Here is a 17,668-nt window from a genome sequence, read left to right as displayed (position 1 = left end):
CATACCCTCCAATATTTAACTCATGAAAATAGGGACATCCCATTTCATAATGATAATTTTACTATTTATACCCCACACATCTTACTAGGTTGCCCCAACAGCTCTGGGCAGCTTCCAGCATATATAAAATTATAATAAAACATTAAACATTAAAAAGAAAACTTCCCTATACAGGATTGCCTTCAGACAGGTTGGGGGTTGGATAACTCCATACCAAATAGGAACATCCTAAGGAAAAGTGGGACGTTCTAGGATCAAAACAGAAACTGGAACAACTTCACTAAATCAGGGACGTCCCTGGAAAACAGGGACACTTGGAGGGTCTGCAGTGAGTTTTGCCCTCACATGACTTGCAATCTCCTGTTCCTGAAAACTGAGCTGGGCGGGGGGGGGGGCGGAGAGGAGAGACATTGGTCTCTGTTTCTATTCCTGCACCCCTTCCCCTAAAACAAACTGAAAACATTTCCAGTATAGTGGTACCTCAGGTTAAGTACTTAATTCGTTCTGGAGGTCCGTTCTTAACCTGAAGCTGTTCTTAACCTGAAGCACCACTTTAGCTAATGGGGCCTCCTGCTGCTGCCGCGCCACCGGAGCACGATTTCTGTTCTCATCCTGAAGCAAAGTTCTTCACCCGAGGTACTAGGAGCCAGTGTGGTGTAGTGGTTAAGAACAGTAGTTTCGTAATCCGGGGAACCGGGTTCGCGTCTCCACTCCTCCACATGCAGCTGCTGGGTCACCTTGGGCCAGTCACACTTCTTTGAAATTTTTCAGCCCCACTCACCTCACAGAGTGTTTGTTGTGGGGGAGGAAGGGAAAGGAGAATGTTAGCCGCTTTGAGACTCCTGAAGGGGAGTGAAAGGCGGGATATCAAATCCAAACTCTTCTTCTTCTTCTTCTTCTATTTCTGGGTCAGCGGAGTCTGTAACCTGAAGCGTATGTAACCTGAAGCATATGTAACCCGAGGTACCACTGTACTTATGATTCGCACTGTCTCCCCACAACCTGTTCTTTATTGCCCTTACCTCACTTTCCCCTTTCTGTCAGCAAGTGCCAACCACTGCCCCATGTGGTGAGTCTGGTAACTACAGCCTCTTGCGGAATAACCTTCCAGATCTGGCCTGGCTCCACTCACCCAAACTGGCTACTCAGCCTCTGGACTCGAAGGAGTATAAAGTACATCCTGTCCAAGCAAAGCATTGGTGAAGCAATAAGGTCTACTGGTGTATTATGTTGGCTAGCCTAACACAGTGGACCTAACCCCCAGCTTGCACTTGTTTTCCCTCTGCTCCTGATTGCTATTTTGTCTCAATTCCTGGCATGTTTCCAGGTCCTACTTCCAATCTTAACGGCCCTTCAGTCCTGGCTGCAAGGGAGGCATTCATGGTGAGCTCCGGCACCTCTTTTTCTAGAAAAATAGCACTGCTTTTGTCTGTCCAGAATTTTCCAACATTCTGTTCCATTAAAAGGCCTTGAGCTGTAGTATCATGAAACAGGGAGAAAAACCTCTCCCTATCAACTTACTCCACACCATGCATCATCATTTTTTAAGCCTCTGCCATGTCCCCACTTGCCTTTTCTGTAAATCAAAACCTCCCAAGTGTGGGTTGAGTGGTGTGTGTGCAGCTTGGGAGCCTAGCCAGGCTGGCACCATCAGTAGCTACAGCACAAATGTTATGACACCCTGCAAGTTGCCAGTTGATTCGGAGACCTGATTGGTGATGTGTCTTGCGTCATGTTTATTTATGGACTGAAGGCATCATCCCCCCTCACCAGCCTCCTTTCACAAAGGAGTTCAGGAATCCCCCTGAAATCTGTTGCTTTTTGGACCGCGCTAGCTCATTTGAGACTATGGGCTTGTGGCTTTTACTGCTAGGCAGGATGGCCGAGCCAATTAGGAATATAATAAGCAGACAGCCCAGAGAGCCTGAGAGCTGGCCTAGGCTGCAAACAAAAGCTTTGAACCAAATTGAGCTTGACTCTCCATAAAGAGCTTTTTTGGAGACATTGGGCCTTGTTTACATCAAACGCTATCATGGGACAATCGCCTATTTTTTCCGAGAGACTCTGTAGCCAGGATCACATCATGCAAGTGTGAGATTTGGCACCAGATGCTGGGTCCAGTATCCTGAGAATCTCGAAATGAGCTTCTAGCGCTTAGCAGCCACAGAGATAAGGCTGGGAATGATTGGGAAATGTCTAGTGGAATTTCTGAAACCAGACTGGGACTGAGCTTGGCTGGCGGAGGCCAGTAGACTGCATCCGACCTCTCCCTGCTCCAGTGTGGCTCACAGGAGCAGAAGAACAAAAAATGTTTACATATTCAGGATGTATAATTCAACTTTTTGGTGTGGAGCAGCGGAGTAGCCCTATAGATGTTACTAGATTCCAGTTCTTATCATTTCTGACCAGTGGCCAATCTGGCTGGGGTTGATGGGAGCTGAGTAACCTCCAGAATGCAGGAGTTTGGCTACCCCGGTGAAGAGTCTGGATTTTTTCGGTCAGTGTCTGTCCATGACTGAGGCTAATTTCGTGATAAAGTGAGTGTGTGTTTCCTTTCAACTTAAGGTTGCTTGGCTCTTTCATTGTTCTAGGGTTACAAGTTCTCTCTCTATATTTTCATCTCGCAGAAGCATCCTCCCACTCCAGCTCTGCTAGGAGCCGCCCCTACCATCAGGCAAAGTGAGGCCACAGTCTCAGGCAGCTGATTTTGGGTGTTATGAAAGAGCAGGAAGTTGTTAGCTATTTCATTTTTCATTTTTGTGTTTTTACTGCTGAGGAGATAAAGAGCAGTACCGTCTCAGGTATGAAGATAAAGCGGTCGGCCTTGGGTGCTTTGTGCCATGAAGAATGGAGTGAGTGGCAGTTCAGGCAGCAGAATGACTAGTGATGGCCCTCTCCAGGAGTATGTCAAATATTTATTGTGGGGTTGAGGGCTCACCACATTCTTTCTCCTATCTCTAAATCTAAGGCCAGACTAGTAGATAGATCAGCCTAGTAGTCTGTGCCCTTAAGTGCAAGGTGGCTTTTTTAAAAAGAACTCAAATCACCAGTGTGCTCAATGCATATTGGGACCCAAGCATAGTGGGATAAATTCTGCTGTGTGGCCCCAGTGTGGATCCCACCACCATCATTAATCTGCATAGAAAAATACCTTCCCATTTGCTTCATGGAAGCTCCTCACCCCCATCCATCAAATTGCTGCTGCAATTTGCCCCTGATGTGGACTGAGATCCTAGCAGCATTAAGAGGTGCAAAAAGTCCCCCCCCCTACCCCTATGCTAGATTCATGATCCAGATTACGCCCTTCCCACACTGGCAATTTGTATCTAAACCCCCTGCACTTAAGTGTATAGGAATAGAACTAAACTATTGTATAAAGTTTGGCTCTCAGTTCATAGGAACGTAAGGAGAGCCTGAATGCTAGACCAGGCCAAAGGGGACCCATCTAGTCCATCAGGCTTACAGTGATCACCCACATGCCCATGGGAAGCCTGCAAGCAGGAACTAAAAGTACTTGTGACTCCCATCAACTGGTATTCAGAGCCTTACTACCTCTGACAGTGGAGGGAGAACATAGTCATTGTGGCCTTCTCCTCCATGAATTTGTCCAGTCCTCTTTTAAAGGTGTACAAGTTGGTGGCCCTCACTACATCATCTAGGAGCAAACTCCACAAATTAACTATGTACTCTGTGAAGAAGGACCTCCTTTTGTCTGTCCTGAACCTTCCAGGTTGTAATTTGGAATTCCAACATATGAGTTCTTTATTTTGATCAAGATAGATGGAGGAATACCTAGTGGGAAATGCACCAGCTGATTCAGCGTGTTTCCTCTCTCAACCCACTCCAGGCTTTCATTTTCTAATTCCTCGAGAAAGCTACCATGATGCCCACTGCTGAGGATCTATGAATGAGGGGCTCAAAACAGAGCTGAGCCAACATTTCTCAGAAGACCCCCCCCCGAAAAAGCACCTGAATTTTGTTTTTTCTCCCCTTGAAAAAGAAGGCTACTTTGCAGAATTTTCTCTGAGTAGTCTCCGTTACGATATCCTGCAACAATGTTAGATTCAGGGTATTTGTGAAGGATGCCAACTGGTGCCTAGGCTTCCAGCACAATTGCTGCTGCTCAATATTGTAGCAGTGCCACCCTCCTCCCCCCAAAAAAGACTTGGGGAGGGGAAAAAAGAAGATTATGCTGCTGCCACTGCTAATAGTGAGCCGCACAATGAAACCAGAGAAGAAGGACCATAGTTCAGTGGTGGAGCACCTGCTTTGCATGCAGAAGGTCCTAGGTCCAATCCCCAGCATCTCCAGCTCGGGCTGGGAATTCATTCTAGTCTGAAACCCTGCAGAGCTGCTGCCAGTCAGTGTAGCCAATACTGAGTTAGATTTGGCAAAGTTCTTATACAGTCATACCTCGGGTTACAGAAGCGTCGGGTTGCGTGATTTCGGGTTGCGCACCGTGCCGAACCAGGAAGTACCGGAATGGGTTACTTCCAGGTTTCGGCGCTTGCGCATGTGCAGAAATGCTAAATCGCACTTTGCGCATGCGCAGAAGCACTGAATCGCGACCCGCACGTGCGCAGATGCGGCACTGCAGGTTGCAAATGCTATGGGTTGCGAACGTGCTTCCCACATGGATCATGTTCACAACCCGAGCGTCCACTGTACTTGGAATAAGACAGCTTCACATGTTCTTATTGGAGAATTTTTCTGCCTCCTGGATAAATTCAGTGTAATAGACACCCCATTTCCCCATGTGTCTTTGCCTCCAAATAGGGAGGAGGATTTCCAGAGCCGCCTTGGTGCACCACTCTATTTGCAGAGTTTGGCTGCAGGGATGGAATTGCCACAGGTTGGTTGATAAGCTGTGGGTGACTCACCCTTTGGCAGCAAGTGTGTTATGAGTATGAATGTCAGTTTGTCAGAGTCTTTAAAGCTGTTTTAACATATGAGTGAAGGGTTTGTTTTTTTTACAAAAAAACAACCTTAATTTCTCTGTTTTTAACAGTAGTGTGCTCCAAAAAAAGGGAAAGTGCCAAGGGGCAGATGGATGGGAGGGAGGGAGGGAGACTGAAGCTGTGCCCAGTTTCAAAAGGAAGTTGTGGCCATTCTCCAACTAGGCTGCCAAGTAGTTCAGATAGGAGCCCAAACTGTTGGGAGGCGGGGAGAAAAAAAACACTGAGTTTTCTCCAAAGGAATTTCGCCCATCAGGAATGCTTGGCTTATGTGGCTGGAAGGGCAAACATTTGCCCCTGGAGCATCAAGGAACTGCAGAGATACAGTGAATAGGCCATGACGGCTAGGCTCTGCCTCCACAGTTGGAGGCAGTAATGCTTCCAAATGCCAGTTGCTGGAAGCTGCAGGAGAGGAGAGTGGTTTTGTGCTTGAATCCTGCATGTGGGTTTCTTGCAGAAATCTGGTTGGCCACTGTGAGAACAGGGTGCTGGACTACATGGGCCACAGGCCTGATCCACCAGGCTGTTCTTAAGTTCTTAACATCAGAGAGAGTTTCTTCCATGCTAGACTTTTGGGGTTGGCCAATGAGTCTCCACATACCACACCAGTATCTGCCACTTGCCTTCCACACCTTCAGCTTTTATCATTCTCACCCCTACCTTTCCAGCTCTTCTGGCGAAGAGATAGAATATGTTCCACTTGTTCAGATGGGCTTTCGTTGGTTGATTGCTTTCTGGCAGCTTTTTAATTTCATCTGCTGATCCTCTTTGTCTCTTTTTATAGCCCGAATTCCCTCTCTCCATCCCTGTTCCTTCACTCCTGCAAAGCCAAGAGCATGTTCCTTGCATTTGTTGGCCCAGCCTGGCTCTGGAGTCACGCTTCATTGCGTGCACACAATTTCATGACAGCATCTTGCTTGGCTCTCTTGCACACCAGCCCTCATGTGACCTGCAGCAGCAGCAGCGCTGGTGTGGAAGGCGCCCAGCTCTGGTGAGGCACGTGACCATCACTTCGGCATTGTCCTTTGCTGAAATGGAGGGGGACAGGCGGACTCGCCCAGTACTGCTGCTGCAAGTCTCCTTTTGGATGTAAATTTGGAAGCAAACAAACCCAGGGTGGAATCTTGCCGTCTGTTGTGAATTTTTCAAATAACGCTCGGTAAATGACTGAGAAAGCTCTCAGAGTAGACTGAGAAATCAGTACAATATGTCCATGAAACCCAGACTTGCCTGGGAACATCCTCCATGGTGTACAGTCTGTCTGTCTGTCTGTCTGTCTGTCTGTCTGTCTGTCTGTCTCTCTCTCTCTCTCTCTCTCTCTCTCTCTCTTTTTATGCTTTTATTAAATCCAACTCATTATACATTTTATCCATTTTACAACAAATCATGTCCATTTTCGACTTCCTTCAACGTCCTCTCTCTCTCTCTCTCTCTCTCTCACACACACACACACACAAGACGTGCTGTCCTTAACACAGCCACTAGCTGTACAGCCACTAGCGATTCTTTGACCAATTTTTAATTAATGGTCTCCCCACTTCCTTGCAGCTAAGCTGCATGGAATGTATACAGCACATTCCCATCTCCTGGCCACTTCCTGGTAAGGAATATCCACCTCGTAACTAAATATGCCACCCTTGCCCTGGAACAGGTAAACCTGTCATTGTCACACCCTTCACCATAGGGTCCCATGGTGGGTTACAATAATATCATAATACAATACTGAAATCGGTTAAAACAATTTGCAACCAGGATGCAAACCAGTCCAGAGAGACAGAGTGGATGGGTGCACAGCAGAAAGCTGTTTCTGTCTCCTCACCCACAACAGACTCCAGCAAGTGAGCTAAGCCTCACATTATGTTTGGGTTGCCTTCATCCAGTAGGTTGGGGCCCTCAGGTGGATCATGAGGTCATCCCAGGCGAGTTGTGGCAAAGCTGTTGCTGCCATATTAGACTCCAACTAAGGCTGACCAAACTAAAGGAGCACTTACATGCGGTGCCTGGATAAAATGCCTTCTCCTGATGACACACACATTTGATCACTTTCCATGAGTGCTGCAAAGTGGCAGGAGAGAGGCAACAGCATTTTTCAGTAAGAAAGATATTTTTGGCCAGCTGTATGCAAGGAAGCTCTCTGTGGAGCAGGGACATTCTGTTCACTTTCTAGTCTGTTTCTTTGGTTTTCTAGATTGCTCCCAGAAGTGTCTACTGCTCTGGGTAGCTTGGCTGTGCAGTGCTTGCCATCATTTAAAAAAACAAAAACTACTGGTTTTCAGTAGTTTCTCAGTCTTTCAGCTACGAACAAGTGTAAAAATCACCAATTTTCATTTAGTAGCAATCCTAAGGCAACACTATGTCTCTTGCTCGGTGAATTGTCATTTTAGGATTAATAATGTTCTATTAAGTATAACTCAACAGTGAATATGAGAAAGTGGATCCCATGTCGCAGGCTGTCATTGGGCAACAAACTGGCTGCACACTACACACCATACATCCAAAGAATCGAGGAAACTGTTGTTTACCCCTCCCAGAACTACAGTTCTCATCACAAATTACAGTACCCATGATTCTTGTGCCTTAAAGGTGCCTTAAATGCAGTGCTATTTTTCTAGATAAAGAGGTGCCGGAACTCATCATGTACACCTTCCTTGTTCTCTTAAAATGGCCATGGTGCCCACCTGAGAAGTGCCAGAACTGAGTTCCAGTGAGTTCGAGCTGAAAAAAGCCCAGCTTAAATGTATGGTGTGTATGCAGCCACTATGAGTTTTGGACAGTCTGTTAGTCTGCCTGCATGTCTGGCACGCTCTTGCCTGATACAGCATGGTTTATTTGCAAGCACTATTTTGTGGATACCATGTTTTAACTCACATCCCCATAACACCACCAAGTCTTTTGTAGTCTTTAAAAAAGAATGTGTTGGCCTGGCTCTCTCCTGTGTATTTATTCTAAAGTTGCCTTTGTTGCAAGTGAAGGAAGGAAGAGAAGATTTGTCTGCTGGGTTCTGCAAGGACAAAAAGTGGAGAGGTGTGAGGGAGGGAGCTACCTTGACCAGCTCATCATATTCTGCTGACTCCATCACTTTCTGTATTTTCTCAAAGATAGAGGTAGCACCTATCTACTGCCCCATTCACACCATACATTTAAAGCACTACAAGCCCACTTTAAACAGTCCTGGTTTCCTCCAAACAATTATGGAGGCTGTGGTTTGTTATGGGTATTGAGAAGTGTTAGGAGACCCCCTGTTCCTTTCAGAAAGCAACATTTCCCAGAGTGGTTTAACAATTGATCCCTCTTCACAGGGAACTCTGGGGATTGTAGCTCTGTGAGGGGAATGGGGATCTCCCAACAACTCTCAGCACCCTTTAGAAAATGCAGCTCCCATAATTTTTTGGGGGATGACTTTAAAGTGGTATCGTAGTGTTTTACATGTATGATGTGGCTTGAGTTGTACTCAAGCAGACCCACTGAAATTAATGGGCCTATGTTAGTCAGGGGCATTGTTTACTTTGAGTAGGAATAGCATCGCATGCAATCCACAGTCTTTGTGGTTAACTGGGCTGGCTGTGTTTGCTTTTGGGGCAGGTGGTCATTCTCCAGAGTGCGTTGTTGGTGAAATACCTGCCATTGTAATTATACCCACACTATTGCTGCAGATTTGTTACGGTGATGCAGATTTGATGGTTAGCTCAGGGCTGTTTCCATTCTTGATTTGCCTTCCTTCTGCTTTCACAAGTTATGCAAGATTGGCTGGAAGCAGGAGACAGGGCGAAGGAAACTGAACTGCCGGCTCCAGCTGAGGAATAGCATCTGAATGCCAGTTGCTGTGAATCACCCCTGGAGGGAGCTGCTGCAGTTGTGTTCAAGTCCTGCTTGTGGGCTTTCCAGAGGAGCCATCTGGCTGGCCACTGTGGTAAGAGGATGGTAGACTAGAGAGGCCTCTTTTGGCCTGATGCTGCTGTAGGGCTCTTCTTCTGGTCCTAGGCATCACGAGCTTCAAGGCTATTTCCTTCCCATCAGGAATAGGAGGAGGCTGAGCAGTGCCAGTCAATTCTTGGGTGACGCTATGGTTGTGTTGTACTCATGCTGGTCAATAAACAAAGCAATTAGGCTGGTGATTCTCTGTGGCCTTTTGCTTCTCGTATACTTACTGGCTTCGTGACTGCTGCGTTTTGTTTTTGTTTTTTTTAAAAAACAAATAGCTCACTCCTTTTTCTGCTAAAGGCACTTGGGTTAGTCATAATTAATAAACCCCTGTCAGTCAAATATCATCAATAAAGTGTGAGTGCAGTAAAGAGAAATATATTATATTGCTGCATTTCCCACAGTAAAACTGCATACCCTCCAACATGGCATCCTATTCAATAATACTGTAGTAATAATAATACCCCCCCCCAATCTGGCTGGGTTGATTCAGTCATTCTGGGTAGCTTCCAACATATATAAAAACATTAAAAATTAAAAATTTCCCTATACAGGACTGCCTTCAGATGGCTCAGGGGTCGTGTAACTCCATACCCTCTAGCATTTCTCCAATGAAATAGGGACATCCTACTATACCCTCCAATATTTCTCCGATAAAAATAGGGATGTTAAGGCAAAAAGGGACATTTTGGGAACAAATCAGAAAGTGGGACAGCTTCTGTAAATCCAGAACTGTCCCTGGAAAATAGTGACACTTGGAGGTTCTGAAACTGTTGTTAAATGCCTGCCCAGATCAGTATGTTTTCGTAGTACTTTTGAAGCTATACAATAGTTTGGGGGGGGGTTGAGGGGGGTCTCAAAGTAGGTAACTGTGACTTTCTTTGTAGTACTGCATAGGAAAGAACTGCAATTCAGTTGTAAGGCATCTGCTTTTCTTGCCAAAGGGTCCCAGGTTCAATCCCTGGTGCTTCAAAAAGACACACACTGCAGCTGTCTGAAACCCTGGAGAGCTCTTTGGACTTGCTTCTCCCTGCAAAAAAAGGAAGAAGTTCGGCCATCTTTTTTAAACACACGCACACACAAACCACAAAAATCATCAAGCTTCTAGTCCCTAGTTAGGAATGTGGGCCCCATCCCATAGCTAAGCCTAGTTCAAAGCAAGGGCTTATTCATACTTCCTTTGCTCTTTAGCTCTCAATAGAGCAAAAGGCAATTTGAGTTATCGCCAGATTGACATTTGCTCTGATTTAGCACTGAAAAGTGGGTTTTCCCTGGGAATGGAGTGGGGCAAGGGGAAAACTGCTTGAACCCGTGCTTTCTAGGCATGGGATAAGCAGAAGTGTGGATAAGCCCTAAGCCTATTTGTATTGCATCCTCCTGTGGGTCAGACTGGACAGCCCTGGGCTCTCTCCTGACAGCTCCTTGACTCTTTGTCCACCCCAGAATGCCGGATCATGGGCAGAATACCAAACCCCACCCTTGTGTGATAATCCTGCAGGCATGCAGAATACTCCCTTAAGAGCTGGCTGCATGCTGGAATGGTTTCCCCCCTCCTTTACATACCAGGGCTGCACTTACACCAGGTGTGAAGCTGACAGGTCCTTCAACTGCATTGGATTTCTTGGGAACTGAGGAAGCTTCACTGCACCCCAGGATGTTTGGGCTGGCGTCCATGAAATGCAGCTGGAAAACTTGCAAGAGAACTCTTGCGGCAACCTGCTGAGAAACCCGGGTGTGAGGGAAAGATGTCCTCGCTGACACACTCTGTAAAATATGTGACCTGCACGGGCAGACTGCTATGGACAACAGAGCCAGCCCATGGCTCCATCTTCAAAAGAAAGGCAAAATATTTGAGATGAAGGGTCTGCTGGGCTGAGTGTTCTGCCAGTGCAGAATGTAATCCTGGGCACAGAATCCAGCACCCCAAACATTTCAGCTTCAAATAAAGAAAAGAAAGAAAGTTCAAGTTTCTAGTCCCTGACGAGCAGAAGGTTGGGCTAGAAGCCTGTTTTGAACATGGCCTCTAATCCCGTCGCTCCTCCTCCCCTCTTTTTATACCTCGCTGTGGTAGATCATTCATCCACACTCTTTTTCTTTTACTTCTTGGTTTGCAGCTGGTGGGGGGAGGGGGAGGCAGTCAGGGGCTGGATTTGGTGTAAGGAACTCCAGTTGCTGATTCATATTCCATCCTTTTTTATGCCTTCAAATATAAACCTGAAAGTATGTGCGATGCCTTCTGGCTCCCAGAGTCACAGTCATCATGTATCTGCTGTGCAATGCCTCTGTATCATTATTGAACTTTGGGGGCCGAAAGGGAGAGTGCTGTTGCACGCAGGATCTGCTTTGGAGCTTCCCATGGGTGTCTGGTTGGTCACTTTGAGAACAGGATGCTGGACCAAATGGGCCACTGGCCCAATCCAGACTGAGAGCTCTTCTTATGCTGTTATTTGATGCGTTGAAACCAGAAATGAGAATGAAAAAGGGGAGTACTGAGCAGTATTCATGGTCATCAGGAGATGGCACAGTGTACCTTCCTTTATGGAACATATTAGAGCATCTAGCTCAGTTTTCTGTACAACTTGGTGTTTTGGGCTGTAGTTCAACATCAGTCCCAGTCAGAACAGCGATGGTTCGATTCAAAGCATGAGTGCTCTACCTTTGAGCTATGTTCCTTCCCTGCACTAAGTTTCTTCTTTCCCATGGCTAGCAGAAGCCAAAATTAATTTTATGCATGTTTGCACATGTTATAGAGGCTGAAAAATTAAGATTTCTGGTGCACAGAATCAGCATGGTGTTTTTTGCATAGCGTATACACAAAGTGATGGAAAGATGGAGGCTGGGAGTCCCAAAAATGTATTGTTCCTCAGGAACCAGGAATGGGGTCCTGTAGTAAGAGTGGAGTGTTTGGGTGGGTCATGCTGTAGCGTGAGCTTCCTGTAGATGACAGCGGCACAGTCAGGGTGCCATAGTGCTGGTTCGTACATCTTTGATCTGTCTTGAATCTCCAGTGTGGCACTCCGGACCTCCTTCCCCTGCTCTTGCCTCCAGCCTGTCATCCTAGTGGGGAAAATACCTGGATGGTTTTGCTCCCAAATCATAAACCACCTCACAGGATTGTTGTGAGGATTAAATGAACCATGTATGCCACCTTGAGCTAACTGGAGAAAAAGTTGAGCTATAAACCCAATAAATAATAATAGGTAATATTATAAGATATAACAGTAACAGCTACTACTTCCAAATCTTAAGCTTGCCACTTATTTATTTATTTAGATTTCAATTATTTGAAAACATTCATACACCACTTAATTTTTTTTAAAATCTCCAAATGGTGTACAATATGGGAGCAGTGATACCAGTAAAAGTGAAAGTACAACTTAGAACCAATAAAATAGCAGCATAAAAATAAGAATTCAGATGATTCAAATGCATGAATATGTAAAACAGAATCCAGTAGTCTTATGAGTCATTTCATCAGACTTCATGTCTGTTTAGCACCTGTGCGAAGGATAGAAATTCAACAGGCAGAGTGTTTGCCAGTGTAGCATGACCATGACAGTGAAAAAGGTCATCTGTTGAACTATGTCACACTTATGCTGCCAGGGGAGGAAGTAAAAGGAATGCTTGTGAACTCTGCAGGTGAGGTTTCCTACACGTCAGGCCTGTAGTTTAACACAGGCTGCATTTCCTGCCAGAGAAATCCTCAGCAAGCCTGAGGTGGGGGGTGGGAGCGATCCATGCGTTAGGAGTGAAACACTTTAGACTCTCCAGGTTTCCATTCCAGAGGGAGCCCCACATCTCCCTAACCTTGGATTCCTCTCAGCCTCTCAGAGCATCTCAGCGCACAGCTGAGGCTGTGAATCAGTTGTCAAATATGTGGGTCATCTCCTGTGCAGTGAAATGGATGTCCAAGAGAGCCTCGCTTCCCTGAGGTCATTCCTGTTCCGTCCGAACACGGCCTCCAGTATTGCCGGGTCCCGCAGCTGTTCTTCTCACCATTGCGCCTTTATGCGCTCTCACCGCTCCTGCACATGAGGCCTCGATTAGGTTTCAAAGCTTCCCGGGGGCCAGTTTTTGTTTTGTTTTGGGTAGGTTTTTTTTGTAGCATTTGTAGCGGAGGGGTGCTAATTGAATAAGAGTGTGGGAGGGACTGTGTTTTTGTTGTAATGCTAATCGGGTGACATTAATGCTTCCAGGGTTGATGGTGTTGGCCCAAAGCTGTGATAGTTCTGGGCAGATCGCCCAGTGCCACATGTGTGGAAGAGGGTGCATATGAGCACACACACACATGCCAGTTGTGTGGTGCTTTTGAGTCATGCTGGCAGTATGTGACAGTTGTAAGTTGATCACACTGATTTAGAGCTGGAAGAAACTCAAAGGCAGATTTATTATAATTATTAATTAAAATTGAATTATTAATTAAATTATTGATTAATATTAATATTATTTAATATTGTTGAAGGAATCGTCCAGTCGCCTTCCAGTCCTCCTTTGTTAACCCACTGCTTCCTTCACCTTCCAGTGTGAACTGATTGTACAGTTTCGTTCAGTGTTAACTGAGCCAAAATTTATCAGAATGGAACTTTCTGAGAATTTTTTTTATTTATTGCCATATACCTGATTGTTAGAGAATTCTACCTTCCGTTGACAAATATTTGGCCAAATCCCCTCCTCTGCCTGTAAACAGGGTGAAGATTTTTTTGGGAGGGTTTTATTTTTTCTTTTTTTAGCTCAGAACGCCTAGTCCTGATTACCGTTCAAACAAATATAATCAAATTTAGTGATAAATTGCTCTTCAGAAGTTTAAATTGGCATCTCCTGCCAAAGTTCTCTTGGTGTCATTTGGGTCAGCAACAGAGTGCCCCTGAAGACTGAAATATTCTCCCACTTCTTTCTGGAAGTTGCCATATTAATGTTCTGTAACAGGGTTGCTTGAGAGGATATAGGTACTGGCGGAGGAAGAGGAGTGCAGGGGGAGCATACCGCCCCCAGCAGCGCGATCCCAGCAGGGTGCCATCGCGGCTGCCCCCCGCCTGCGCTGGGTGCCCCACAGGTGGCGTGGCCTGCCCCCAGGACGCATGCCAGCCCTGCCCCCGCCTGCTCTCCGCCCCCCGATGCCGGAGCATGAAGCTCTGCCACTGGACATAAGGATAGAGTTTGCCATCTGCGTTTCTTCACAGGGCCTGGTCATTTTTGTTTACCCCTTTTTGTTGACCTTTCATAGCTGCTGAGTGTTCTTAAAAAAAAAAAATTAGGGGGATGTTGAATCAGATTTAGAGCTAGAAATTGCAGCTTGTGGAAAACGTGATTTGACCACTGTTCTCTAGCCAGGTGGGGGAGAAATCAAAATGTATCTAATCCACATGATGCAAATAAAAGCGAACAACATGTGATACTCCTGGAGGGGATGTTTCAAGAGGGCATTCCATACATCTGTACTGTTTACACACAATTTAAAAGCTGGAGTGCTGAGTGCCGTCTTGGATCACATTCAAGGACATTTTAACTGTTGCAGCCATGTGGTGTGACACATGGCCTTGACGCTGTGGCATGGCTGTCACGTTTAAATGTCTGCAACCGCACAGTATTGGATCATGCCCCCCCCCCTGATACTGGGATGGGCAACACTTTCATGTTAATGATGCATGTTTCTATTGATTTATTCTTGATTAAATTTCTATTCCACCCTTCCTTTCCAAAGGAGCTCAGCAAACAAAAGTAGCAAAATAATTAAACATAAAATGAAAACACATTTAAAACTTTTTAAAACATCAAAGGACATCTCAAAACTTTTTAAAACAGTCTCTCTCGCAGCTAATAATTTGCAGGTTATCAGCAGTGGTATGTTTCAGCCATCAAATGCCTGGGTGAACAGGAATGTTTTAAAATTCTTCCTGAATGTTAATAACAAGGGAGGCACACACACTTCGCCAAGGAGGGCATTCCACAAATGGAGAGCCACCAACAAGAAGGCCCTGTTGTGAGTCAATGCCAACTGTGCAACATTGGTCATGGCCTTTCAGTTCCAAGCTTTTGAATGTTTCAGCCATGTGGGTGGGTGGGGAGCAGAATCCACAGGAAGCTGGCCCTCACAGAAGCATCTGTTTAAAGAGGACTTTGCTGATGCAATGTTGGGATATCCTGAAATTTTCCTGAGTTCTACTTCCTGAAGCATAAGGAGAGCTTGTTTCAATAGGTTGACAAAGACACCCTGAAAAGGGAAGAGGGATCTGTATTTATGCAGCGTTCAGGACCCAAAATCTTTTCCATTCTAGTCTCTTAAAGGTTAATATCATTCTTCAATTGATTCCACTCTCCAGGGTTGATTAAAATATTCAGAAGTTTCCTCTGGCCTCTCATGGGATGTGTCATCTCATTAGAAATTGCTCCTTTGGAAGTCAGGAAACCCTCTGTGTTGACAAGTGACATGTCAAGTCGGGATGAGTGGGGTATCCAGAGGCATTCAGACTATTACCTGTCAGCTGGAGCTGTGGGCAGTGGGCTGGGAACAGAGCCAGACCATTGTTCCATCTAGTAAGGCTTTTCCTGGGATCAAGGCCAGCCCTTCCTTTAGACAGGGTGAGGTGACTGCCTCAGGTGACACCAACTGGGAGTGGTGACCTCCTGGCTGTTTCTCCTGAGCACTTTGGCTGTACCCGTCTGTTTGAGGGCAGGGCTGTGTGTGCCACATTATCTGTCCTGCTGTCTTTGGGTATTGGACTGAGATTGAACTACCAGCCCAGTTGGCTTCTGCACATGGAATGATGCAGATACCATCTTGTCCTTCACCCCAGAGTAGCAAAATGTTTTGGGCAAAATGTTTTGGGTTTCAAGCGGGGTGGTGGTGGTGTCTTTCTCAGCCCTGCCTGAGATGTTGGTAATTGAACCTGAGAACTTCTGTGTTAAAAGTTACTTTGACGTAGTCCCTTCTTGAATTTGGGGGAACCCCACCAGCAAGAGCTGGATTAGTGGCAAGGCTACTATAGAACGGATGATGGGTACTTGTCACAATGTCTATGTTCTACCTCCACGACTGGTTTTCAGTGGCCACACGGCTGACTATGAACATTCAGAAGCCTGATCGGCCTGCCGGGAAGGGGCTGATTTTGGCATCTCTGTGCTAGAAATGCAGTAAGAGATTGTACGGGTCAAAGAGTTACGATGCAAGGCCCCAGAACATAGTCTAGCACCAGTCTGCCCCTGTCTCATTTCAGCCACCTTTGGGTTAGGAATATGTTTCCAGGCGATGAGCCATGGACATCGATAGGATTTATTGCTCTTGGCCCATGTGCTGGAGCTTGAGCTCTCACTCTTGTGTTCTTCTCCCCACCTTCACCCAATGCTCCCTTCTGCTCACCTCACTGGAATTTTGCCTCTCCTCTCAGAGTGAGGAAATGGTTAAGCACTCCAGAATTTTGATTAGCAGAGAGTCTTAAAGTCAGTTTAAAAAAAGAAAGCAGAAAAGACAGTCTGAGGGAACTATCAGAAGCATGCTAATGAGGTGAAGTCATCAGCAGACACCAGAGAGGCTTTTTCATGCCTCTTCCTCTGAGGACGAGGACGACGGTCACACTGTAGGACCTGTGGAAGGATGGCTGCAGGTGGGCTGCCCTCCAGAAGAGCGATGGGCAGAAGCCTGCCATGGGGAGAGACTCCCTGCCTTCTCGGAAACCTGGACTCCGGTGCTTTTTAACCCAGTGGTCTCTCTCTCTCTCCAGAATCTGAGTGCTTTCCCCCAGTCCTGAAGGCTGTTGCAGGCAGGGAATAGCACCAGGCAAAAGGGAGAACGTGGGTCTGCAAAACAGAGGGAAGTGGGAGCATTGTTTTGGAAGGAAGAGCTCCTCACCGCTGCTGGGTGGATTGTGAAACGGCCTGGGGTGAGCGCTTGCTGCTCCAAATGTTTTTGTATCTTTTTTAAAATAAAAAAGTAAAAATCTGCAAACGGCAAGGCTCCCCCATAAGCTGTGCACCTGGAAATCTACCCCTGCTGCAAAAGAAGCCCCGTGGGTTCTGTAAGGCAACACCGGGCGAAGGAGCACCGCTCTCTGATGTTATCCGCTAAGCCTGAGCAGGTAGGGGAATTAACTCCCATGCCAGACAGTCAGGGGGGAATCCCCACTCCGTACTTCAGAAGGGAGCGCATCAAGGAAATAGACCAGAAAGGTAATTAAAATCTGGTTTGTATGTTGCAGATTTGGAAATTAGCTTGTGTTACCTCTTGGGGATAAATACCAGGAATTTAACAGGTCCTCAGAAATAAGCATCTGTATCCCGTCTGAGGTTGTTGTTTTTTAAATAGACTTTCCTGTTAATGTGCACTGCATGCATGAAATGAAGAACTGTAAAATCACTTCTCTCTTCCCGTTTTCTCCCCCCTCTGCCCTTCCTTTCTTAAAAAGTGCTGCAGGGTTAATAGTTCGGTTCAGGGGTTAAAAGCCAAAGAAAATGTTTTCATTCAAGTCAAGGGAGCCAATCCCTCAGGGACCTTCTCCTCTGCAAGCTCCGTTGCAATTAATGGGCTACAGCACAGCAGGGGTGCCATTCATTCCCACGAGTGGGAGAAGTTATTGATGGACAGATTGGACTTGATGGGTGCAGGCCTATTTAGTTGCACTTAGTTCCTACTGAAATCAAGGAGACTTGAGTTGCAGCTAACTTTTGCCCCATGGGTTTCAACGGGGCTTTAAGTTCAGCTGACTGTGTCTGGATCCAGCCCACTGTCTGCGTGCTAAAGCCAGCAGAGCACAGATGCTTTCAAAGAAACCTCTGCAGCACTTTTCAGTTCCTAGATT

General features: G+C 46.2%; 1 protein-coding gene across 8 annotated transcripts in view; it reads left to right on the top strand.

The window, feature by feature from the left end:
- The window catches only part of ZNF469 (zinc finger protein 469), a 276,095-nt gene that overhangs the window by 150,816 nt on the left and 107,611 nt on the right, over positions 1-17,668 (top strand). Inside the window, exon 1 of one of the 8 annotated variants that reach the window (XM_083513411.1) lies at positions 16,415-16,948. The exons of 6 other annotated variants lie outside the window; for them this stretch is intronic. The gene's annotated coding sequence lies outside the window, so the exon portion shown is untranslated. Of the gene's footprint in view, positions 1-16,414; positions 17,040-17,668 lie in introns of those variants that run through there. One more of the 8 variants, XM_083513410.1, reaches the window with a different exon arrangement.

The sequence above is a fragment of the Podarcis liolepis genome, assembly GCF_965112155.1.
Source record: "Podarcis liolepis genome assembly, chromosome: 7".
NCBI lineage: Eukaryota > Metazoa > Chordata > Lepidosauria > Squamata > Lacertidae > Podarcis > Podarcis liolepis.
This window is presented reverse-complemented; position numbering and strand designations above follow the sequence as displayed.